At 39.1% G+C, this 27330-nt stretch overlaps 1 pseudogene; it reads left to right on the top strand.

The window, feature by feature from the left end:
• Positions 1–27059, top strand: part of LOC138433135 (NADH dehydrogenase (ubiquinone) complex I, assembly factor 6-like) — a 138620-nt pseudogene extending 111561 nt beyond the window's left edge.
• The last annotated feature ends 271 nt before the right edge of the window (positions 27060–27330 follow it).

Raw genomic sequence — 27330 nt, 5'->3', positions numbered from 1 at the left:
ACTGGTATCTAACAAGTTTGCCTTAAAGGAACTTTCAGCCATGGGTTGTAAGATAAGAATTTTAGTAAATAATACTACGAATAGTGTAAGTACAAATCAATTTTTTAAATTAAATGCATATATTCCTGTGCAAATAAAATGTGATATATGTAATACATTGATTACAATATATTTTAATAATCAAGTGAACAAAGCATGGCTTGGCACATTCACCAGCTGAGTTTTTTATTTGTTTTATTTAGAACTATGTAATCAATAAAGGGAAATAGTTGGACAAAATTCCTTTTCAGAAGGATCACCTTAATTTCTTATAAAATATTACTGTTGAGTTCGTCTGTTTTCTGCCATTGCACAATTTCGAAAGACTGTGAGAGTAAATAATCCTTACCAAAGACCATACAAACTAAATGTCCTCTTATGTTATCAAAAGGAATCAAATTAGAACACCAGCACTTTGTAAATAGCTGATCATGTGATCAGACATTAAATAGGAGGTCATTCTGTAAGGACATAGGAGCTTTAAAAAGATCTAAGAAGACAGAAAACTGAACCAATAACTAAATACTACCATGATCTCATGCTTCGTTTTAGGAAACAGTGTAGAGGCAATAAAGAGAATTTTAGGACTATTTTAGATACAAGTATGCAAGGCTGGTGAGCTTGCTGTCTGCAGAAGAGCTAGCTGCTCCTTTACAAATGTCAGAACCAACTTCAGAAGGATCTGGGCCAACATAACATCATCTCAAAAAATAACAGCAATTATTATAGGTCATACTGCAAACGGTATTTTAAATCATACCATCCATACCAAATTAAGTTTCCAAAAGGTAAATGTGTGATTCCATAATTTTGGTGGCAGATGTCTAACTGGGTTCTTTGGACCCAGCATTCTCATACACAACAAAGGTTTGCTCATTGTTTTATGATTATATTTCCCAAAATGAGAAATAATTTTGCTCTCCCCAACATGCCGTACTTCTTTAATGAACATGAAAATGTTCATCCTTGTATTATAACTTTTGTCATCTCTCAAGGATCAGGTTTTATTCATCTTTTTATTTCCTATCTAATTGTATTTTGCACATAGTAGATGCTTAATACATGTTTGTTGATTGATATTCACCAAATCCCCTTTCATTCATCCATTCAGTCAATCAATCTAATATCTTTTCAGGTAACTCAAATCAAAAAAGAACACTGAAATGTGAAATTTGTGCTATTTGCTTCCCTTGCTTTGATACATTTTCACCAATTAAGGCTTTTTAAATCAAGTTTTCTGCATTCCATGAAGTACATTCTCTCCCTTGACATTCCTAGATTTAGTGTTGCAATCAAGGGGAAATAAAATACTGATTTCTAATACTGTTTAAAACAGGAATATGGTTCTTAAATCTCTTCCCTACATGTAATGACATATAAGAGCTCCATCTTCTCATGAGGAACTGACGAGGGTTGCAGTACCAACCCCTTGTGTCATGAAACTTAATCCCCCAGTGTCTGGCCAAGTTTAAATTAGAGCACATTCACTGTGCTTTCATAATCCAGCAAAATGTAAGCAGGAATTCTGGGACCATTTGCTTCATCCTTCTCAGTTAATGGTGGGGGGGGGGCAATTCCCTTCCCCCCTTTAACCTTAGAAATACTATTTGGCATGGTCCTCAAGCCACTGCTTCTGTTGGATTTTCAGTTAGCACCTTGAGCTGACAGAGTCAAATTCCTACTGTGTTAGGGCAGAGACTGTGGCCACTCTCTGAGAATCACACCTTTACTGACTGCCTACCTCATACAAATTCATATCAGTTTTCTAAGCAGCATACAGCACCAGGGAGAGACCAGAATTGGAAGATAGAAGACCCGGTTTTTCATCCTTGCTGTCACTATTTTCTGTCGAAAAGGATAACCCTTTAAACTTATCTCTTCATGAGTAAAATGAGTGTGAATAAAAATTTTTCTAAGATACTTTCCAGACTTGAAAATCTACAGTCACAATCTCATAGTTTTCTGTCCTATTAAATGAGGACATTGTAAAGATTAAACTAGACAGTGGGCATGCAAGATCAGAGACGTTACCTATATTGTCACCGCTTGAACCCAAGTGGCCAGGACAGAGGCTACACTTTGTAAGCACCCAGTAAATATTTGTTGAGTGACTCAGTAGATGCTTTAAAGAAGAACCCTGCTCAATGTTATGTGGCAGCTTGGATGGGAGAGGAGTTTTGGGGAGAATGGATACATGTATATGTATGGCTGAGTCCCTTTGCTGTTCACCTGAAAGTATCCCAACATTGCTAACTGGATATACCCAATGCAAAATAAAAAGTTTTTTTAAAAGAAAAAAAAAAATTTAAAAAAAAAAAAAAGAACAATATGAATGCGAGTCATTCTTAATGGTTACTACACTGGTGCTAACGAAGGAGATGATCCAATATTTCTGCCTGTCTACTGAGCAGTATCAGCCATAACAGCTGTCCCACACTTCATATCTTGCCTGCTTATCTCTGGTGCAATTTAACGCCGCGCCTATTTTGGAAAGGTCTCATGATTTTTGCTCCAAATCTCTTAACTCCCTAGGCAGCAGTGTTAGGATTGGTCTGGATCCCCGCCCCCCCATTTTTACTATTTGCACACACTTTTTCAGTGATGCTGCCAACTGCTGAGAATAATATCAAAGATCTCTGTCTTTCAATGGCTGCGTGGCAAATCTGGCCAAGACTATGTCATCTCTCATCTCCATCTTGGCATGAGGTAGACATTGATCAAAAGTTCTGGATTATTCAAAGCAGATCCAATTTCAAATTGTCCTATTGTCGTAGAACATGTCAGATCATGTATACCAATTTTTATGTCAAGATATGTATCTTCTGTCTTCTCTGTTCTACAGTTCTTATTTAAGAAATTTAGGACACCATTTTACCAAAGCAGTTTCCCCAAAACCTAGTCTTCATAAATGCTCTGTGATAAAAAGACTTTTATGGGAAAATAATTTGAGGGAAATATTACAACCGCAGTGAATAGTACCTTGTTAAATGCTCTGATAAGTCCTGTAGAGAAGAAATCAACTTGTTTTTCTAGAACTTCTCAAATCTTTTTTCATCAGGAAACATTTTCCTTTTCCAGTACCACTTACAAATACCCTGGAATGAAGAAGCACTTTTTGAAAAATGCTCACAGGTCTATTTTAATTTGGGGGCAATGAAGGATATGCAACCAAATTTATGGGAAAAAATGAAAACCTTCAAATTAGTACTGACAAAAACATCTTAACCTTAAATTTTACCTGTGAATAAACTTCACAGTAAAGAGGCAGCTCCAGCTTTGATAGATGCTAGCTTTAAACTGTTAAAAGACAGAGCTCCAGTGAGGCATGCTTCCCTCGGTCTATAACCTCAGCTATTACAGCCAAATTTAGTCGGGGAAGGGGGTACATTTGAGAGCTTGAGACAGTAGACTACCCCAGAGCAAAGAACTGACCAATAAAGGGAAATTTTCCAGAAGACAGATGGACAAGAGATCATCTTCTCTTTACCCAGATAACTCGTCACAAGTTTATTTTATGTATGGAAGCAAGTTTTGTTGTAAGGCTCTTTTTAAACAGTACATTCACATTGGAAAGAAAACACATCTCCTATATTTCTCCCATTTTACAAGAACAATGGGAAAAGTTTGAGCCAACGACAAATGCCAGGGACAGAGGTCATGTGTGAATCAGAAAGTGCCTGTTAGTAGAGAATGATGTCCAGACAGGTCCGAGTCCTATCTGGGCACTGGCCCCAAGAGGCATGTGCAGAACCTCATAACTTCAGGGGCATGTTTACAGGTCTCTTGGTTGCTTAATACAGCCAAAGTCCTTGGTTTCTGATTTGACAAGGACAACATGGGACATTGGTGAATTAGGTAGGCTGCCCTCTGTGGGTTCAGCATCAGGCACCTGGGCACTTACCTTTATTAACTAATTGTGATGCAGTCAGAATTGAGGACCATTGCTGTATTCTCTTCCAGAAGATTCTTAATTTCCCTGGCAATCCAAATTAAGAAAGAAGGAAATGAAGAGTTGCTAAAGATGGACGAAACCAGAGTCAGGATTTCTGGCCTCTGTGGCAGACTCTTCACATGTCATATGGAAAGGCCCTATTAAACAAGTGAAAAGAAAGTGTTAGTTGCTCAGTCGTGTCCAACTCTTTGCAACCCCATGGACTATAACCCACCAGGCTCCTCTGTCCGTGGGATTCTCAAGACAAGAACACTGGTGTGGGTTGCCATTCCCTTCTCCATGGAATCTTCCCAACCCAGGGGTAGAACCCAGGTTTCCTGAATAACAGGAGGATTCTTTACTGCCTGAGCCACCACGGAAGCTCCTTATGCAGGCTGGTAATTGGTTTTGGGTGAAAAGTGATCAGAGCTAGAGCCTAAAAGTGATTTTAGATGACAGCAGTTTATAGAATACTGTTGATCATGGTGACAGTGAGTGAAAGGAAAGCAAGACTTTTACAAACCCCAAGGATGCTTTTGTGAGCTGTGTGCTCAGTCGTGTCCAGCTCTTTTCTCTGTCCACGGAATTCCAGGCAAGAATCCTGGAGCAGCCTGCTATTTCCTACTCCTGGGGATCTTCCCAACTCAAGGATCAAACCCATGTCTCTTACATTTCCTGCATTGACAGACAGATTCTGTGCCACCCTGGGAAGCCCAAGAATGTTTTTGTAGTATAGGGTTATTTCTTGTAGCAAATCCACTGTAACCAGATCCCCAAAGACCAGTTTCTTAATGCCATGACATGAAAACATCTTTATTTTACAGAGCCCTTTGTTGGAATTCTCTAGTTCCAATTGCATCTTCCCATCAGATAGCCACTAACAGCACCAGTTAACATTTATTGAACTTTCATTATGTGCCAGGCAACAGACTAAGCACAGTAGTTCAGTTACTTTTCATCCCAACCCAACGTGGTGTATAATGTCATTCTCCATCTACAAAGAGAAAAATGAGCTTTGGAGAGTTTAAATAATTTACTCAATTGAAGAGTTTAAGTAATTTACTCAAAGTCACCCTGCTGGGAAGTGAATAATGGAGGCATGAACACGCTGGCCCCTATCTGGTAGAATCCCTGCCCTTAAATTGCCTGTGTTAGGGTGCCTGGATGGATGAAGTTTAGTTATCTACCATAGTACTTCTAAGGTGTGTATCCATGTTCTGGGTGAAGACCAGGCAGACTTTGTCTTTCCACTGTGAAAGACTGTCAGATTCCCCTTACCCCTTTGTTTTCCTAAGGCAGGGTAGCATTCACTCAGTGGGTCAGACATCATCAGAACTCACACATCCAGATGATCCAATGTTCAGATTTTCTTGGATTTGTAAGCAAGACCCTTACACAGTATCACAGAAAGGTATGCTTAAGAAACACTATGTTTCTCTATGGCGGATCTGCCCGACCTGTGTCATAACTCCGAATCTGGTGGTATCCCTATTTCCACTGATAATCAACTTTCCACACTCGGAACCTGTTCCACGGTTCCCTCTGTTCTGAATGGGTGCCCTTCAGTGTTCACATGTTGCATTTATCTGATTGTGGAGGGGGTCTTTTGTCTATAGAAAAAAAATCACAAGTCACAGCCCTAGAATATAACAAACGGTATAGTCCTGTCCTCAATTACCCTTGGCCAAGTAGTAGCAACAATTTTCAAGAACAGATTGTGAGTTTTATTCCAAACAGGTAAAATACTTTTTAATCAGTTCCACTTAATATAGCAATTTCCAGGTCTCTGTGGATAGGCCATAGTAACAGTGGTTTGCTGATCTGGTTTCCACACACACAAAATTATCTATTAAAAGAAAATTCTTTAGAACAGATGCATTGACAAATCCCTCTCCACAAAGCAGTTAAGCTATTTAACAAAAATGTTGGTTCAGTATTTGTTCTCTCTGTTGTAAGTGTGTGTTTGCTGAGTTTCAATAGGGGTGGGTTGGAGGAAGCAAACTGAGGAGAATCAGGAAAGAAGCATTAGCAGGGCCAGGTGAGGAAGAAAGAAAACTGCAATGAGATAGAGTCAGAGGGAGTCACAGACAGAAAGAAAGGGAAGATAGGGCAGGACAGTAAAAAAAACAATGTTTTAGAGACGTTAACAGAAGACAGAGCCAGGAAACCAAGATGCTTACTGTTCCAGACAATGCTAATTTCAACAATTCTTCCCCCAGTTCAGCAATCTTAAATCTTCCCTTTTACACCATCTTAAAAGAAAGCACTGGATCCTCAACCTAAAACCTATGTCTTCTAGACTCTTCCTTCTCACCCACCAAGTTCCAATAACTCTTCCACTTTCGTGTTGCTTAAATTTGTCCCCTTCTCTCCATTACTGCCTTGGTCTCTTATTTAGCCTCCTCCATTCATCCCCAGCTGCACTCGGTCACACTCATTCTCTACCAACCCATTCCACCCCTGGCAGCCCAGAGGGCTTTATTTAAAATGCAGAGCTTATCACCTAATTGTATCTAAGCACACTCTTTCTTGTCTCATTTCTGCTGTTTCTTTTGCCCCCTCCTTCTGCCCCCGGCGCTGACAAAATGCTTAAATTCCTGAAATGGTGTCCCCATGGCATCCCAAATAAACTTTCAACTTTTCCTAACCTTGTCTCCTTTTCCAGTCCCCATCTGTACTCCAGCCGGTATCCTCAACTCCTGAATATTGCCATCTCTATATTTTCGCACATGCGCAGCTCTCTACAGAGAATGGCTCATCACCGTCACCAACTCTTTCACCAGGTAGAGACCTAGAGCACAGATCAAGCTGATTCTCCTAACAGTCTTTTGTGCTTGTATCTCTAGGAGCTTTTGTCCTGGTCACACTGTGTTCTAAGTCCAAAAGATTTTAATCTCCTCAGGAGCAAAAACTCTGGCAGGATACCCCCAGTATAAGCCTAATGCTCACCACATCATACCTACTTACTAATTACTTCTTGACTGAAACAGTCTCTGCCTCCACCAAAACTTTCAGTGTTAACAAGCTGTTATTTGCCGAGTGCACACCAAAGAAAGGGTAGGAAAAATAAATTTTTGTAACCTGTAACACTAAATTTTTACTTTCATATCACTTGAATTTAACAAAACCATCTAAATAATCAATCTAGTTGGTTAAAATGTAATTTTTACCTGAAAATATGAATAGGAGTTTAGGGTTTAAAATAACTTTGTATACTATTTGAATTCTTCTCTCTGATGGAATTCTATCTGTAGTTTAATCACAGTGTTTATTGATGTTTCCATAAATGTATCTGCACTGAAGCACAGTTTATTTTCCAGACCGCAGAGCTCTAATTTCAACTACCCCAGAGAATACCCATCATTTTCATCCAATTCCTTGACTTCATAGGAGGTCTTCTTTCTTCTCAATGGGACAAATGAACCATTTCCCATCATTTAAGCTCACAGAGGCTGCTGTAGTGGAAGTCCTCTGCACAAGAGAGAACAATTCATTAAGCACTCAACAATACTACACTAAGTGCCAGGAGGAGAAATTAAGGACCTAGATAAAGACCTGTTGTTGAGGAACCTCCATTTTTAGGTGTAAGAAGACAGCAACTTGGGAGGAACTGCTGTCCGCAACCCTGCCTTCTTCTCAGTCTCGCCACCTCTTCCCAGCTTGCTTTTTCTTTCTCTTTTCTGCTTTCCTAAACATTTTGTCCCCTCTCTCTTTTTCCTTTCTGAGAATTCCTTCACCCTTGCCTTTGGACTTGGGCCTGATATCGACAATCCTAATCGCCTAAGACTCCTAGGCTAATACCAAACATTTTTCTTGCTTCTTCCCTCAACTTCTACTGCCCCAGGTTCCACAGTCAGAGCATCCCCTCAACCCCACCAGTGGGGAGTATTTCTGCAAAAGATTTGACTTCTCTGGCATAATTTCTATTGAAGGAAGTCACACTCGCACAATCTTTACAGAGTGATGTTACAACAAAGAAGATAATGAGTATAAAAATATGCTAACACCATAAAGTGCTGCACAAATCCTATCATTGTGATGACGTTTAGGATAGTTTTTAAGTAAAAAGATAAGAAATAAGCATGTGACTGTCCCATGGACCAAAATAACTCATTTGATCTTGATTTATAACTCTGCCTAAATTTTCTGTCCCAAAGCTAACCTCAGTCTTTAAGAATGTATGATGGTAGGTGAATGGGAGTGGTGCCAGGGGGAATAAATGATGGGGGTAGGGGTAAATTTAATGACAAATACAGGAATTTCCACACAATCCCTTTGGGAAGTGTTGCTTCCATTAACTGCTGCTGCTGCTGCTGCTAAGTCACTTCAGTTGTGTCCGACTCTGTGTGACCCCATAGACGGCAGCCCACCAGGCTTCCCCGTCCCTGGGATTCTCCAGGCAAGAACACTGGAGTGGGTTGCCATTTCCTTCTCCAATTACATTAACTACAGGTTCTATAGTAATAATATCATTAATAATAGTAGGAAATATTTATTAAGTAATTTACTATGCACAGACACTCTTTTAAGTGTTTTACTTTTTTCACTCTCTATCCTCCCAACAACACTATGAGACAGGAAGTGTCATTACTCTTGTTTCACAGAGAGAAACCAAGGCACATATGGTTATGTAAACCCCAAGTCTGGAGCCCATACTCCCGGCCTTTCAGCATTGACCTGCACTTGAGCCATGGGCTGAAGAGCCAAGTTAGGTAGAGTTGAAGCTGCTGCGCCACTCGGCAATAACCTTCAGATTCATGAGATAATAAATTCCCGATGCATGGTCAGCATACAGTAGATGTAAGCTAGCAACACGTTGCCTCGGTGTGCTTTCTTTGCTTCTAGAACAATGAACTGCCTCTGCTGATTGTCCCAAAACAAAACAGTTTTTGAGGATCATGTGTTTAAAATAATGTGCCAAGCGTACACCCATGCAGACCCACAGTGAACCAGCAGAACTGGGATCATTAAATACATCAGGCCTGGACCCTCCCAGGCTTGAAAGCAGAATGGGGCAGCCAGAAACCAGAAGCATTCATTTTTCCATTTACTCCATTCCATGAAGGCCCTTTGTGAATAGAATTAATTGAATTTTTTGGCCCCAAATCAATCCATACAGGGTAAAGCAGACACAGCCTAAGGTCTGTGTCTCTAAACAGATAAGGTGAAATAGAGAGCAAGGCAATTTTAGATAATTCTAATGTAGTTAGTCCAGTTGAATAATTTAAGCCAAAAATCCCTGTTTAGCCTTAATGAAGGGTTTTAAAAATGAAATAATTTAGGTAATTGTCCCAGATTTCCATTTCACTTTGCTTGTATCCACAAGGCTTAAACTTGCATTTGAGAAATTCATTTTTAAAAAGGACAAGGAACTTGGTTCTCTGTTCAGATAGAAGAGAAAATCTTTGCAGTCTTTACCTGATTGGAACCTTCCTTAGCCAGTTTTCTTTCAAAAGTCCTGCATTAAGACTTCCCCTGTAGCTCCTCCTATCAGAGAAAAGATATGATCAATTATTTCATAATAGGGTGTGAGTTACTTAGTATATTAATCCTTCCTGGAGTATCTGCAATTTAGAAGAGAGTCACTAAATTAAAGGAAAGCTTAACAGAAAGCAATGTGTCATTATTGGTGCATTTCTGATATCCACAGTAGGCCAATATCTTTGAGCAGCGAAACTTCCCAGTTTCCTGTCAAATCCTCGGGCATCTATTTATGCTAGAGAAACTGAAACACTTCAGACTTTTTGGCATTTTAAGAATTAGAAACAATACATCATGATATTATAAATACTAAGTCAATATGAACTTTTATCAATAGAAAATGGCACACAATGGGATTATCTCTCAATATACCAGAAAGCTATGACGTTGAAGGTATTTCTCACTTACAATGTAGTTTTCTTTTTCAATTTTTTCATATATTATGTAAACTAGATAGACTATTATTTTCAAATGTAATGAAATATATAGTAAGTCCGACCATGATATTTGGCACCAAATATGTAAAATATTTTAGATATAAGACAGGAAAGTAGAAACAGGCCACATTTGTCACACATGGAAGCTACTGACTCATTAAATAGTACACATCCTTAGAATAAGTTAAAGAATCAGAGTTTGTGTGGTGTAGCTGTGTGTCTGCATCACACAATATATGTTTATGTGTCCCCAAGAAAATACCATCTAAGTTTTAGAGATGCGACACGTTGGCTTGAGCTTTCACCAGTTAGTGTAAAAATTGCCCACATGCATTTTTTAATATGGTAAAAATTTAAGTCCAAAATTTAAAATAATTGCATTGTGTAAGCATTTGACTATTCTCATTATTAGAACTACTACACTCTTTAATAGCAAAATGACATGTACGTATTGAGTATGTATTGTTGGACATAGCACAATACTTGTATAGTATTTCAGTCTACCCTCTAAGAATTTTTTTTAAAATTCTGGTAAAATACAAATACATAAAATTTACCATACTAACTATTTTTAAAGTGTAAAGTTCAATGTTGTTAAGAATATTCACATTGTTTTATAACAGATTTTCAGAGCTTACCCACCTTGCAAAACTGAAAACTATTAAAAACAGCTTCCATTTCCCTCTCCTCTCAGCCCCTATTAGCTACCATTATACTAACTGTTTCTATGAATTTTACTTACTCTAGATATCTCATGTACATGGTATCATACAATATTTTTATGACCGCCTTATTTTACTTATGGGATTCCCTGGTGGTTCAGACAGTAAAGCGTATGCCCACAATGTGGGAGACTCAGGTTCAATCCCTGGGTCGGGAAGATCCCCTGGAGAAGGAAATGGCAACCAACTCCAGTACTCTTGCCTAGAAACTTCCAAGGATGGAGGAGCCTGGTGGGCTACAGTACATGGGATCGCAAAGAGTTGGGCACGACTGAGCAACATCATTTTCACTTTATTTTACTTAGCATAATATCCTCAAGGTTCATCCAGATTAAAATTGTGTTAGAATTTCCTTCCATTTTAAGGCTAAATAAAACTCCATTGCAGATATATACCACATTTTGCTTATCTGTTTATCCCTCAATGGTCTCTTGGGTTGCTTCCAAATTTTAGCTGTTGTGAATAATGCTGCTATAAACATAGGTAGCACAGGTATACAAATATCTCTTTGAGACCCTATTTTCAGTTTTGTGGGGTATATACCCAGAAGTGGAATTGCTGGATGATATGGTAATTCTATTTTAAATTTGGGGGGGAGCCACCATAATGTTTTCTGCAGTGGCTGCATCATTTAACATCGCACCAGTAGTGCCCCCAGGTTCTAATATGTCAGTATTCTCACCAGCACTTGTTATTTTCTGGCTTTTTGATAATAACTATCCTGATGGAGGTGAGAAAGAATAATTTTAAAAAACATTTCAGTTCAGTTCAGTTCATTTCAGTTCAGTGGCTCAGTCGCATCTGACTCTTTGTGACCCCATGAATCGCAGCACGCCAGGCCTCCCTGTCCATCACCAACTCCCAGAGTTCACTCAAACTCACGTCCATCGAGTCGGTGATGCCATCCAGCCATCTCATCCTCTGTCATCCCCTTTTCTTCCTGCCCCCAATCCCTCCCATCATCAGAATCTTTTCCAATAAGTCAACTCTACACATGAGGTGGCCAAAGTACTGGAGTTTCAGCTTTAGCATCATTCCTTCCAAAGAACACCCAGGACTAAAGTATTTGCCTACAGTCAAAGACAAGGATTATTTATTGATTGAACCAAGTACTGCATTTTGTTGTTGAAGACATTTGGAACTGGACACACGTGGATTCAAATCGCAACCCCATCACATTCTGTTTCTTCTCCAGTGTTATAGAAATATTCACACCTTCCTTATTAGATTGTTCTAATGACTAAGTTAATGTGAACCAAGCACATAGCACAGTGTAAGTGTTCAAAAACGGTCAGTTTGTACTGATTGGAACTGATATTAGGATAAGAATACTTGAGATATCCATTCATAAAAATCCTGCTGTCTTGTTGAGAAGAGACAATTAACTCACATGGGACATCTAAATGATGAGAGGAGAATGAACTTGGGACATCAAAAATATAGAACTCAATACAGGCAGAAATCAACCTACAGCTTTTAGAGCACTTAGTGGGCTTCCCCAGTGGCTCAGTGGTAAAGAATCTCACTGCCAATTCAGGAGATGCAGGTTTGACCCCTGGGTCAGGAAGACCCACAGAAGGGGGAAATGGCAACCCACTCCCATATTTTTGCCTGGGAAATCCCATGGACAGAGGAGCCTGGTGGGCTACAGTCCACGGGGGGTCACAAAAGAGTCAGACATGACTTGGTGACTAAACAACAGCAACAATGTCCATGGTTCTTGTGAATTGGACAAAGGAGAAAAAGTCATCTCTGTGATTTTTCCACCTGGAATCACCCTCAGGTTAAAAAAAAAAAGGATGCAAGTAGGCTTTTCATCCCTTCTACCCCAGTATAGGTGGTCAAATAGGGGGTCAGCGGGAAACTGACTGGCAAACCAAACCAGAGGTGGCAAGACCTGGAGGTCTGCCATACCGACACAGCAGGAAAGGGGGAAACTTGGGATCATGGCAAGTTTTAAGGAGTCAAGCAGTAGGCAGCAAGCACAGGTCTGGGAAAAGAGTTGGTTGGGTCTGCTACCTAAGATCAACTATTCAGCCAGAGGCAGAACTCTAGTAACCCAGAAAAGGGTCTAAAGTCAGATATATCCTAAAGCAACTGCTATATCAAGCAAACTATCAAGGTGACCTAGTTAGACAAGGACTCACTTGGCTACTGGAATTGGGCACTGAAGCAAAACAATAGCCTGAATACCACAGAGGGTAGGAGGTCTTAGAAAGCATAAACTGTGAACTCTTGAATCAATTCCTTTAAAAAAAAGTCTCTAATTAAAAAACAGGCTTGAGATAGCAGACTTAACATGGTGGCTCCATCTGAGAATCAAAGGAACTATGGAGTCAAAGAGTGAGTGGTTTGCTCAAGAACCTTGTACTCTCTGCTAAAATTGAAATGACCTGAAATGCAGACTGTTAGGTGAGCTTATGCTCTAAACTCTTAATAAATATATGTTGAATGAGTGATTTGTGGTTAATGAATCATTAGCTTCACTGGCATTATAGTCAGGCCCCATTCATTCATTCATTTGCCCAACATTAATTGAATACCTGTTACATACTGGGTCCTCGAGTGATATGGATACAGAGATGAATAAGCCAAAATGTTCCCAGTGTAATAAGCAATGAGAATTTCTTGGCAACCAAGAATCTTTAGATCAAGCACACTTCTCCATGGGTTATTTCAACTTCCTGCCAACATTTTACAATGAAACTGGAGCACATGGTGGGTGATTCTCTGATCCATGTGAAAACACACAGTGCACCTCCACACCGGTATAAAACTGCAAGAGGTAGAAGTGAAAAATAGGAATTGTTTCAGTAGTTTTCAGAACATTTCTACAACCATCCAGGTTTTGGTCTAACAGATAGCCTGGCTTCACTACTTATTAGCCATGAGACACTGGGAAGAATATAACTCGCTGTGATTCATCTTTAAAACAGGCACAATAATGGTATCTACCTCATAGGTACTATTATGTACTGAACAAAATAAGCACTCAATAAGAGTTGATCTTTTTAAAATTTATGCTGTTAATAACTTCTTTTTACAGATACTAAAATGTTCTGAGATGTGAGACAAATTGTCCACAGTGGTTACTTTGACCAGAGGTGGAACTGAAAATAACACTGATTTCCTCTTTTTCAAATTCCTTCCAAAACATGTTCCTGGCTCTCCTCACCACAAATCTGAAATATTGGAAAGATTTATTCAATATTAAAGAAAACAAATTGGTATCTCAACAATATACCATAGCTTAAAATCATATATCTCAATAATGTGCTATGCTTTAAAATAAAATAAGTATACTATATTCTTGAAATAAAAAATTATGAAAGGAAAGAAGGAGAAAAGGAAGGAAGGGGTTGCAGTTAAATTTGGGGGTAAAGTTTATTATACTTGGTACTTTGGAACTTAGTCTGAGCTTTTTGAAATATGTAATTACCCATAATCCACTCAATAAGTATTTATTGAGTACCTACCATGTGCCAGGAATTATTCCAGGTGCTGGAGATATTTCTATGAGCAAAGACAAAACCCTGAACTCTTGGAAATACAACAAGTGGGGAGAAATGGAATATAATCAAATAAATATGTAATATTATTCAGGAAATGACAGATGTTATAAAGAAAAATAAAGCAAGGTAAAGGCATAGAGAGCGACATGGAGATACTTCAGATAGGCTGGTCTCTCTGAGGAGGTGATGCTTGAGGCCAAAATGGAAGAGGAAGCACAGCATGCAGTAATCTGGGGAAGAGCATTCTAACCAAAGAAACAGCCAGTGCAGAGGTTCTGAGAAGAGAGCACTGTGCTCAAAGAATAGCAAGAATGCCAGTTTGGAAACTACAGGAGAGTGGGTGATGGAGGGATAGCAGGAGATGAAATCACAGAGCTCTACAGTGGTCAGATCACGGAAGCCAAACCTAGGGTTTGGGAATTTGTTGTTAAGTATAATAGGAAGTCCTTGGATACTTTTAATAGAGAAATGACATGGTCCAGTTTGTTAAAAGATTTTTCTGAATGTTTTGTGAAAAATAAACTGAAAGGAGACAAGATTGGGAACCAGAGGCTATTGCAGTCTTGTGGGTAAATAATGATGTTGGACCGGGTTGAGGTAGGTAGCGGAAGCAGCAGCCGTAGAAGTGTTAACAGCAACAGCAGTCACCAGAACTGGTAGGTTTCAGGATGTAATCTAAAGGTAGAGCTGGTAGGCCTGCTGATGAATTGGCTATTGGGAGTGAAATGAAGAGGAAAATAAAAAATGACTCTTGCTTTGGTTTGCTTAACTGGTGGAATGTAAGTTCTCTCCTGAAATGAAAGACTTGGAGAAAAAGGGGGTTAGATCCTCAGTTATACTTTGTGTGTGCATGCTCAGTCGTGTCCAACCCTTTGCAACCCCATGTACTGTAGCCTGACAATCTCCTCTGTCCATGGGATTTCCCAGGCAAAAGTACTGGGGGTGCTTACCATTTCCTTTTGCAGAGGATCTTCCCCACCCAGGGACTGAACCCTCATCATCCCCTGCATTGGCAGGCAGATTCTTTATCACTGAGCCCCTGGGGAAGTCCCAGTTATAACTTAGACATGTTAAATTTGAGATGCCTATTAGACACCTCAGTGGAGATGTTGTTCAGGCAGTTAGGCAAAAGTCTGAGGAAGAAACTGGAGCTGAAAGTGTAAGTCTGAAAGATATTAGCCCTTAGATCACTAGATAGTGAACAGAAAATAAAGAAAAGAGAGCTGGCAACTGAGCCCTAGGTCATTCTACCAATCAGAGGTCTATTAATGAGGAAGGCCCAACACAAGGTAAGGAGCAACCAGCCTGGCAGCAAGAAAACCAGGAAAGTAGGATAGGATTAATTCCCAGAAGTAGAATTGATTGGTCAAACGTATATTTACTCTTAAAATTTTGTTGTCAAATTGCTCTTCAGTGTGGAGATTCCTTAAAAAACTGGAAATAGAGCTGCCATATGACCCAGCAATACCACTGCTGGGCATACACACCGAGGAAACCAGAATTGAAAGAGACACGTGTACCCCAATGTTCATCGCAGCACTGTTTATAATACCCGGGATGTGGAAGCAATCTAGATGTCCATCAACAGATGAATGGATAAGAAGGCTATGGTACATATACACAATGGAGTATTACTCAGCCATTAAAAAGAATACATTTGAATCAGTTCTAATGAGGTGGATGAAACTGGAGCCTATTACACAGAGTGAAGTAAGCCAGAAAGAAAAACACTAATACAGTATACTAACACATATATATGGAATTTAGAAAGATGGTAATGATAACCCTGTATGTGAGATAGCAAAAGAGACACAGATGTATAGAACAGTCTTATGGACTCTGTGGGAGAGGGCGAGGGTGGGATGATTTGGAGAATGGCATTGAAACATGTATAATATCACATGTGAAACGAATCACCAGTCCAGGTTCAATGCAGGATATAGGATGCTCGGGGCTGGTGCACTGGGACGACACAGAGGGATGGTACAGGGAGGGACAAGGGAGGGGGGTTCAGGATGGGGAACACGTGTACACCCGTGGAGGGTTCATGTTGATGTACGGCAAAACCAATACAATATTGTAAAGTAATTAGCCTCCAATTAAATAAATTTATATTAAAAAAGAAGCAAACAGAAAAAAAATTGCTCTTCAAAGAAAATGTGCTGGTTTACACACCTATCTGCAGTACATGAGACTGCTTCCTTACAACCTTACCAATAAAGTATGTAATTAAACTTTTTAATCTTTGTTAATCTGATGGGTCAATAATGATATTGCAATGATGTTTAAATTTTATTTTCTCTTATTATGAAGACTATCCAAGAGCCCTTCATATTAAAATTTCATTTTATGTAAGTTGTACTCATTTGTTTTCCTCTGGATACTTTACACGTGAAAAATGATAACTGTACAAGGATATACACTGAACAATTACGTTCAATAGCAAAAGGTCGGAAATAATCATCAAGGAACTGGTTAAACAAATTATGACTCATCCTAAAATAAATACAATAAAATTATGAGAGCTGGTTAAATTATGGCTCATCTCAGAATACTATTTAGCTAATAAAAAGACAAGACAGATTTATAGATACCATATGGAGGGCTCCTGAAGATATGTGATTAAGTGAAACAAGTCAAAATTTAGATTAGTATCTTTATTATGTTACTATATCTTTTATAAGAAAATAAAAGAATATAGTTACCTATATATTTGTATATGCCTAGATTATCTCTTAAAGGATACACAATAATCTGGTTATAAGGTTATATCTTATACATTTTTAATTTTATAGCACATCTATATATTTCTATTTTTTAAGTTTTTTGGTTTTTTTTTCTTTTTTTGAGGATGGCGTGTTGCCACGAGGTCAAGTAAATTAAGGACTGAAAATTGACCATTGATAAGGCAAGATGGAGTTTCCTAGTGATTTTTGTAAAGTTGAGTCCACTGGACTGATATCAGGATGAAAATCTGATGATACATTGAAGTGAGTGGGAGGTTGAGTACATGGTGATAGTCCAGAGTTTTGTATTGGGAAAACATTGGATTTTGTTTCTACTTATGACTCAGCCATTTCTAATTCTTTTATTCTGGACAAATCACTTGATTTTTGTGAGCCCCAGTTACTACATGAATAAGATGAAGAAGTCATATTTGCCCAACCAATTGAAGAGTATTCTTATTGGGCTCAAATGAGAGAATGTCTCATAATTGATACACTATAAAACCCTATTGGATAAGATGTATCACTATTGTAAGTACTATCCAAGCACCCTTGTACTGCAGAAGAAATTCTAAAAGAAATATTTTTGGAAAGTTGAAGATTTAGTGTTAGCTCTGTGGGTCTTTTTTTAATAATATAACCTGTATTATATTCTAGATGTGTCTATATTGCTGCTTTCTTAAGTCTCTTTTTTCCAAATTAAAATATATATATTTTTGGCTTAAAACTTTTGATTTTAAAGCTATAGCTTTAAAAAAGCTATAAGAAAGTCCTACTGGTTATCATTGCTTTAACATTATTTTGATAATATAAATATACATAAATTATAAAAATAAAATATTATTTTTAGTCTCATTTCCCAGAGACAATCACTAGTAACTAGTACATTGTCAAATCTTTCCAGATATTTCTCTGTCATAATCAATACCCTTACACATATTTGCTTTGGACCTAAACAAAATCTACTTGGCCTTTCCTGGTACTTTTTAATACAAATGTTAACCACAGTGCTCCCCAAAACACATGACCTATCCAGATTTGACTTACAATAGGAAAATCAAGAGCTTTTTTTTGTTGTTGTTATAAAGAACACCCATATAAAAATTTGTAAAGAAACCATCAATTTTAGTTCTTTTTAGTTTTAGTTATTTTCTAAGTATTTAAACTTATGTATTTAGTAGAAGTTGTAGAGCTACTTTTCCCCTCTCAGATAATTCTTCTCTCATTGGGAGCTGGGACAATAGCATGGATGGGTGCCTTGCAGAATGAGAACTTCCAAACTTCCTCTGCTGCTAACACGTTTGGCCAAGATAATAAGGAATCCCCTAATTTAGCCCTGAACACTCAACAGTGAATAACATACTCTTACTTGAAAGAGAAACTTTAAGGCATAATAAATATTCTTTTTCATCAAGTTAACCTTTGTTTGCATAAGTAGATCAATCTCCAGGGCAGGTCCAACAGTAAAAAGTACACATGAATCATGCAGGACACCTCTGTCTACAGATGGGAATTTGAGTCGCAGAGACTGAGCATGCACTGCTGAGTTTCTTTTTTCCTTCTTACCTTCTAATTACACTGCATTAAGGCAATGTCTGAACTTGCAGCAACACCAAATGAATGGGAAGATAGCAAAGTTTGGCTATGTTTACCAAAAAAGTTGTGGTTTTTTTCTTCTCATTTGTTTATATTAGTCTGTTTGGGCTGCCATAACAAAATATCATAGACTGGGTGACTTCAAAAACAGAATTTTTTTTTTGCCAGTCTGGAAGTTTGAAACTCCAATATCAAGTTACCAGCATGGTTGTTTTTCTAATTATGACTCTTTTCCTAGATTGGAGACATTCACCTTCTCATGTCCTCACATGTTATAGAGAGAGTCAGCAAGCTTTCTGGTGTCTCTTCTTACAAGGGCACTAATCTCATCTTCAGGGCCCTATCCTCGTGACGTCATGTCACCCTAATTACTTCCAAAAAGGCCCCATCTCCAGATACAGTTACACTGGAAGTTCAGACTTCAACATATGAATTTGGGGTTGATATAAATATTCAGTCCATAACACTAGTACTTTCTGACATAATTTTTACAGTTAAAATAATTATAGAAAGAATAAAAAGTAGTTAAAAAATGCCCTGTGTGTCTTTAAATATATCTCAGTTTTTTCTATTTGTTAAAATAAGACAAGTGAGTCTAAAGACTCACTATCAGAACTAAAATTCCATTTGTTTAAAGAAAAAATGCTACAGCACTTAATTTTTCTAACAGCAATTGAATTAATTTCTATCCAGCTGTGAAAGTATGATTGAATTATAACTTCCTTTCCCTTTCAAAAATTATTTTTTCCAAACAAAAATCCAGTTTTGTTACTAAAAATAACTTACAATATCTATAGGAGAGATGGTTCTAATGTTGCAAAATCATAAGTAGCATATATCACCTAACTGATGAAGAATTAAGAGAAACTGTGGGGAGCAATCCACCAGAGAAAAACTTTAGGGGATTTCAAATTTCTTATTAATTTCCTTTTAGCATCTCACATTCATCTCTAAATTTACTCCTTCACACGTTGATAATGTTATTACAACCAGACTTAATACAATTAGTTTGTAATCTTTCCACTTCCATCGTGATATAGAATTGCCTAAGCTTCATTTGTGAGGAGGAAGGTTACATGACTGTCACAAGACACTTTTCAGATACTATGAATTTAAATAAGTTAGTATTTAGGAATTTTGTTATTGTTAGGATTCAAACATCTTATAAACTGTAAGAACAGTACTATAAACTCCAAAGTTCAGTTCAGTTCAGTTCAGTTGCTCAGTCATGTCTGACTCTTTGCGACCCCATGGACTGCAGCACGCTAGGCCTCCTTGTCCATCACCAACTCCCAGAGTTTACTCAAACTCATGTCCATTGAGTCGGTGATGCCATCCAACCATCTCATCCTCAGCTGTCCCCTTCTCCTCCCACCTTCAATCTTTCCCAGCATCAAGGTCTTTTCAAATAAGTCAATTCTTTGCATCAAGTGGACAAAGTATTGGAGTTTCAGCTTGTTGAATAAACTCCAAAGTTACTCAATAAGTATTGAGAGTATAATAGTGACATGTAGCTCAAGCAGTGCTTAATTTTTAAAAATTATAAGTAGGCACAGAAGATATTTCTCTATATACATGGAAAGCCATAAAAATGATTTCTGTACAACAGAACGTTATTTTCAATTATTGAATCCAACCAGTGGTTGCTTCATTATGTCAAAAATTCATGGAAATACATACATATTTTCAGTCCTTCAATATAGGGCAAATCCAAAAACTGTCAGAGAAACCAAGTTGCAGCAGTGCTTGCCAAAAAGGGGGCAAGGATTTTGTAGAATATAGGGGATGCTAAGAATCCTTCTTACATTTGATGCAATAATGGATTTTACGCAAATAACATCTGATGCAATTACTTAGAGAAATGATTTATGAAAATTCTAGTTAAAGGCTGTTCTAAGCAACTGTAAATGTAACAACCAAATGTACTAATCCTGAGTCTAAGTCAATGCATGCCCATTCTGAGGCAGGAAGATATAGGACGTGGAGAGTGTGGAACTTACAAAAAGAGCCATACAAAGGAACCAGCACTAGGTCAAAGGTATTCTTCTGATCCACACTTACCTAAGCTATCACCAGTTCCCTCCTGTAAAGAGATGAATGTCTCCATCAGAATAACATTCAATACTCACTGTAACTTGTTGGCATGTATTCAAGCATAACTTAGTTTTAAGTATAATAGTACTAATTTGCTATCTGGGTTCAGTTATTTTCAATTGCACACAATTTCTTCAAACCTTTTTAAAGAATGTTGTCTGAAAGAAGTGATCCGCAAGACTCAAAGTAACAACTGCAGTCAAGATTCGGTTGTTCAAAGTGCCTGGGGCAGGAGTGTCATTCCTAGAAGAGGGTGCATGTGTGTGTGTGTGTGTGCGCAGTCATGTCCAACTCTTTGAAACCCCATGGATGGTAGCCCATGAGTCTCCTCTGTGCAAGATTACTGGAGTGGGTTGCCATTTCCTACTCCAGCAGAGGGTACTTAAACAGGTCTTATTCCTACCTGGGTGTATACATATTACACCAGCCATTAACTGGGCACTAAACATGTTTACTATAGTGCACAAGGCATTGTCCCTGATTTCCAGAAATGTATAATATAGCTGAGGAGACAAAACTGATATACATATGCTCACAAATTTAGCAAAGGAGAGCCTATATATAAGATGATGTGCTAAGCAGGATATAAAGAGAAATGAGACTGCATGATCCCTGCCCTCAAAATGACTATAAGTAGTGGAGAACATAATAATAGCAATAAAATAATCATTTCAAACATAAATTGGCTCAGACAGTAAAGAATCTGCCTGCAATGCAAGAGACCTGGGTTCAGTCCCTGGGTTGGGAAGATCCCGTGAAGGAAGGCATGGCAGCCCTCTCTAGTATTCTTGCCTGGAGAATCCTCATGGCCAGAGGATCCTGGTGGGCTACAGTCCATGGGATTGCAAGAGTCATATATGACTCAGCAACTAACACACACACACACACACACACACACATACACACAATGTGCAAAGAACTGCACCAAGAGTTTTACAGCACATGTACAATCTCATTTAATCCTCATGTTAACATGATAGGATAGATATTACTGTTCTTATTTTACAGATGAAGAAACTGAGCTCAAGAGTTTAAGCAAGCGGTTAGGTTTATAAAGGGCTTCTCTGGTGGCTCAACTGGTACAGAATCTACCTGTAATTTGGGAGACCTGGGTTATGTCCCTGGGTTGGAAAGATCCCATGTAGAAGGGAATGGCTACCCACTCCAGTATTCTGGCCTGGAGAATTCCATGGACTGTATAGTCCATGGGGAAGCAGAGTCAGACACAACTGATTGACTTTCACTCACTAGGTTTATAAAACTAGTAAGCAGTACTTGTGGATATGAGTCTAAGGAGCAGTAGCTCCTTCCTGTGATAGCACACTGTGTCTCCCACTTGTAGACAAATTACTGTGAAATGGCAAACATTATAAAAGTAGACCCATGAACTTCAGTGTTTTACAGCAGTCATTTCCAACCTGAGGGAACTGGAAATGTTTGGTGGAGGAGATGGCCTTTGAGCTGGCCTTTGAGCAACAATGAGAAGCCTAATAAGAGATGAGTAGCTGTAGGAAGTTGGATCACGCCAGGAAGTACATAAGCAAAGGCACAGAGGCAGTACAGCATACACTTATAAAGGAGGAATGATTAATAATCTATTTTGGTAGTCATCTGGAAATAAAATAGTGGTGTGATGCAAAAAGTAAGTTGGAATCACTTTGAAATCAAATGGTAACAAGCAGATCTTAAATACTGCTTTAAGGAATTTAGACTATTTGGAGGATACTGTTGACCTATTGGGAGAAGGCAATGGCACCCCACTCCAGTCCTCTTGCCTGGAAAATCCCATGGACGGAGGAGCCTGGTGGGCTGCAGTCCATAGGGTCATGAAGAGTTGGACACAACTTCACTTTTCACTTTCCTGCATTGGAGAAGGAAATGGCAACCGACTCCAGTGTTCTTGCCTGGAGAAACCCAGGGACGGGGGAGCCTGGTGGGCTGCCGTCTGTGGGGTCACACAGAGTCGGACATGACTGAAGCGACTTAGCAGCAGCAGCAGCAGTTGACCTATTGAAAGGTGTTTGTGAAAGAAGGGCATAATAGAACAGTGTTTCAATGTGCTTAAACAAAGAGACAATCATTAGGTGATGATACATGACAATTATTAACAAATATGAACTCAGTGTGAGGAAATATTCTTGTCATAATATTAGGAGAGAACTGGTTAACCTTACCTTCAGGAGTAGTTATAAATAACTAACCACATCCTGACCAGAATCATCACAGTCTAGATTGGGCCAAGAAGGTTTATAAACTCAGTTTCACCCCCAACTGTTTGATCACACTGGGAGAAATAATAAAGTAGCCAGGAAAATAAAATAATAATCCATAATAACAGCTAATCTTGGTAGGGGTTATATTATATGTCAGGCACTACCCTCCAAGCCCTTTATAATAACTGTCTGCCGTCTGCGGAGTCCAGGTTCATTGCAAAGGAGGTTAGACAGTCCTGTGAACTATTTAAATCAAGCTATCTGAGAAGTCAGAGAATTTATCACTTTTCAAGACATCTAGTCATGATTACTAGTGACATAAAACATAGTCTCTTGCCCCTGTTGAACAGTCAGGGATAAACACTGAAATTATGCACCAACTTTCATTTTCCTAAACTCCATAAGGATCATTTATCTCTAACATGTTTCCATTTCCAGGATTACAGTTTCTTTTACATTAGTTACATTTTATGGTGCTTGTTTTCCGGCACTTCTGTCTCTTCAGCAAACTCTCTCTTCTCCAAATCAGAGTGTAGGATGGGTTATTTCTAGGAAAAGCTTCTTCAAATAAACTGATTCCACCCACCATGTATTCATTCTGGTGTCTTGTTCCTGCATTTCAAAGCACTTTTGGAGCCTACTGCTCACTATCTATGATTGCCTAAACCTTCTCAATGTAATGAGGGAAAGAGATTGTGTGAAAGAAAAAGTTGGATTTGTGACCCCTGTAAATCTTAATTACCAAAAGAAAGCCAGCCACCTATATTCTTACACAGCAAATACCTACTGTAAACAAGCTATACTAAGTCATATTAGGACAGAATGTGTGTGTATCGGAGGGACTAGTCTGAGCCAAATTATTATCTGTGTGTTCTTTAGTGAAAGAAATTATTTCTTATCTTTGCAAGTCTGAATTGCTTAGCATGGTGAATTGCACACTCTAGACACCAAATAGTTAATAAATGGGTTTTTAAAAAAATAAACACAGATTAGTGGAAGGGAGAGGAAATAAAATTCAAACATGAACAACACACTTGTTTTAACAACTTGAGTTAAAATGTTAAATGAAGAATGAGGCTAATGGCTAAATTTGGGCAGCATGTTGGATTTTTACAGGGATTTTATAATCTTTTCTTTTACATGACCAATATAATGAATATCTTTAATAATAATAACTATTTAAGTCAACAACTCAGGCAGCCACCAGGTGCCCTCTCAGCGAAAATTAAAATTATATACATCCCTCCTTCTCACCTCATTTGCTTTTCTCACCATCTCCATTTTAATGAACGGTGTAGTGAGTTGAATAATGAGCCCCCCAAAATCCTTAGACCCTGTGAAAAAGTGAAAGTGAAGTTGCTCAGTCGTGTCCGACTCTTTGGGACCCCATGGACTATAGCCTACCAGGCTCCTCCCTCCATGGGAGGCAAGAGTACTGGAGTGGGGTGCCATTTCCTTCTCCAGGGGATCTTCCCAACCCAGGGATCGAACCCAGGTCTCCCTTATTCCAGGCAGACGCTTTAACCTCTGAGACACCAGGGAAGCCTGTGAACATTGCCTTATTTAGTAAAGGAGACTTTCAGTAAGGATTTGTAATGGAATCATCCTGAATTACCCCATGGGGGGCCTAAGACAAGCACCCTCAGAGACAGAGAGCAGAAGTCAGTGTGACCGCAGAACCAGAGACTGGAACAGTACAGCCGAGGAGTGCCAATGAAAGCCGACAGACACCAGAGCTAGGGGACACAAAGAACTGGGTCCTCCCCGAGAACCTTCAGAGGGGGTGCAGGCTCACCAACACTAAGACTCTGAACTCACGGTCTCCAGAACTGTGACAGAGGACCTTTCTGTCGTTTGAAGTCATCCAGTTTGTCATAATCTTTCACAGTGTTCCTAAATATCTAACAGAAAGGACAACTCTTTCCTTCCATTTGCTCACTAAAACTCCACGAGTTGTCCTAACTTGCATCTTTCTCTCATGTCGCCAATCTACCCAACAGTGGTAAAGAATATATACTTTTAAAATACATCCAGAATCTGATCACTGGTCACCACTTCCACTGCTGCCACCTGTCAAAACCACCATCCTATATTATCCCCTTAAAGAGTCTCCTGTTTAAAGGAAATCAGTCCTGAATATTCATTGGCAGGACTGATGTTGAAGCTGAAACTCCAACACTTTGGCCACCTGATGGGAAGAGCTGACTCATTGGAAAAGACCCTGATGCTGGGAAAGATTGAAGGTGGGAGGAGAAGGGGACGACAGTGGATGAGATGGTTGGATGGCATTACCGACTCAATGAACAAGAGTTTGAGTAAACTCTGGGAGTTGGTGATAGACAGGGAGGCCTGGCATGCTGCAATCCATCGGGTCACAAAGAGTTGGACACGACTGAGCAACTGAACCGAACCAAGTGACTGAACTGAGCTGAGCTGAGTCTCCTTGAATCCACCTATTCCCCCTACAACCTATTCTCAGTATACCAGACAGACTGAATCTTTAAAACTTAAATATTGTAAAGTAATTAGCCTCCAATTAAAATAAATAAATTTAAATTAAAAATAAATAAATAAATACAAATGAAAAAAACAACAACTTAAATCAGAGTTCGCACGCTGGCCTGTATGCATCCTGCCCACCCTGCCTCATCCCCCCGCCCCTCGCGCATTGCTCTGCTCCAGCCCACAGCAGGTATGTTCTTCCTTGCCCCTCCTCCAATACTCCAGGTGTGGTCTTTCCTCAAGGGCTTTGCACTGGCAATTCCTCCTGTTTAGAAAACTGTTTCCTCAGGTTATATCTCTGCAAAGTTCACTCCACCACCTCCTTTAAGGCATACTCAAATGTCACCTTCTCAGAAGTAAAAACTTACTGAATAAATAATCAATTAAGTGGATTTCAAATCAATAACTTTTATAACTATCAAGCACTTTTACTTTATAATTATTCTAACTAGTATTGTTCTTTTTTAAAGCCTGTGACCTGGTCTTAGCGTCCTATTCATATCTTCTCAAACTGTACAGAATTAGATTCCTTTACAATGTCTTGTTCATTAAATCCATGATTACTTCATGGCCTTAGATGTTTTAGAAGCATATAATAATGTCCAGTGTTTTCTGAAGTAGTATGTGGAAACTTGCCTCGGTCATTTATGTGACATACGTGAAATAGTCTTTTCCTTATAATCAGGGAGACAAGCTTGTATCTCCTTATTTTTTTCCAAAGTTGTAAACTGCTGTCAGAAATACAGTTGGCGGTGGGTGTCCTGGTGGTCTCCACGCTAGGCTTGACTCGGGGACCGCTACAGCTTGGCATCCCTAGCCTGTCCTGCCGCGCGCCACCCCTGGGCCTGTGGGCACGCGTCCGGCAGCTCTCCAGGCGGAGTGTAGCCATGGCCAGTAGACCTGACTCCTCAGGCGCGGCCACTGCTGCTGGGAGCCACGGCGGAAACAAGATCATGAAGGCTGTTTATGCTCCCTGCTTCTCCCTGCCGAATCCAGAGGCTCTGCTTTTGCACTGAGAGCCTTCAATGTGGAACTGGCCCAGGCTAGTTAAGGACCGTGTCTCTGAGAAAACAACTGGACTGGTGCAAATGCAATCTGGGGGGGAAAAAAAAAACTGTGAATGATTTATACTGTGACAGTCCACCACATCAGCGTGTGGCCACCGAGCTATGGAAGGCTGTCAGAAAACATAATCTGACTAAAAGATGGCCTGTGAAAATCACTGATGAAAGAGAAAAGAATTTGGATGACAAAGTATATCATAACATTCAGGAACTAGGAAATTATGCTAAAAACACTCAGAGCTCTCTTCTTTATCTAACACTAGAAATATTGGGCATAAAGGATCTTCATGCAGATCATGCCGCAAATCACGTTGGAAAAACGCAAGGCATCTTCACTTGCTTGAGAGCAGCACCCTGTCATGGTAGCAGAAGAAAGCTGTTCCTTCCCATGGGTATTTGTATGCTGCATGGTGTTTCACAAGAGGATTTTCTACAAAAGAGCCAAAATGAAAATGTGAGAGATGTGGTGTGTGATATTGCCAGCCAGGCACACTTGCACCTAAAGCATGCTAGGTCCTTCCACGAAAGTGTTCCTGTGAAAGCATTTCCTGCTTTTGCGCAGACGGTTGCTCTGGAGGACTATTTAAAGAAAATCCGACAAGTGGATTTTGATCTATTCCACCCATCTTTACAGCAGAAGAATATTTTACTTCCATTATCTTTGTATATTCAGTCACGGAGAAAAAGATATTTTAAAAAAAAGCAAAAAAAGAGATATGGATGGCAATTAGTTAATGAATAATGTAAGAGAGTGGCTAGAATAACATAGAAAGTTAGTTTCAAAATGAACAAACCTATCAAAGAAAAAGCCATTTCTCCAATATGGTCAGGATGGTAGCAGGTATATTATCACTACAGGAAGCAAGTTTGACTGTCAGGTTGGTGAAGAATAATTCCAATTGTCAGGCAGAAAATGATGAGATTGTGGGAGATTGAGCATTCCAAAATTCTCACAGAAGTGTTGACTTCATGTTATAGTCTGCAAACTCATTTTAATGCTATAAGATCCAATT

Source organism: Ovis canadensis, chromosome 2 (genome assembly GCF_042477335.2).
Source record: "Ovis canadensis isolate MfBH-ARS-UI-01 breed Bighorn chromosome 2, ARS-UI_OviCan_v2, whole genome shotgun sequence".
Classification (NCBI taxonomy): domain Eukaryota; kingdom Metazoa; phylum Chordata; class Mammalia; order Artiodactyla; family Bovidae; genus Ovis; species Ovis canadensis.
Note: the sequence above shows the minus strand (reverse complement) of the source record. Positions and strands in the feature narration are given on the sequence as shown.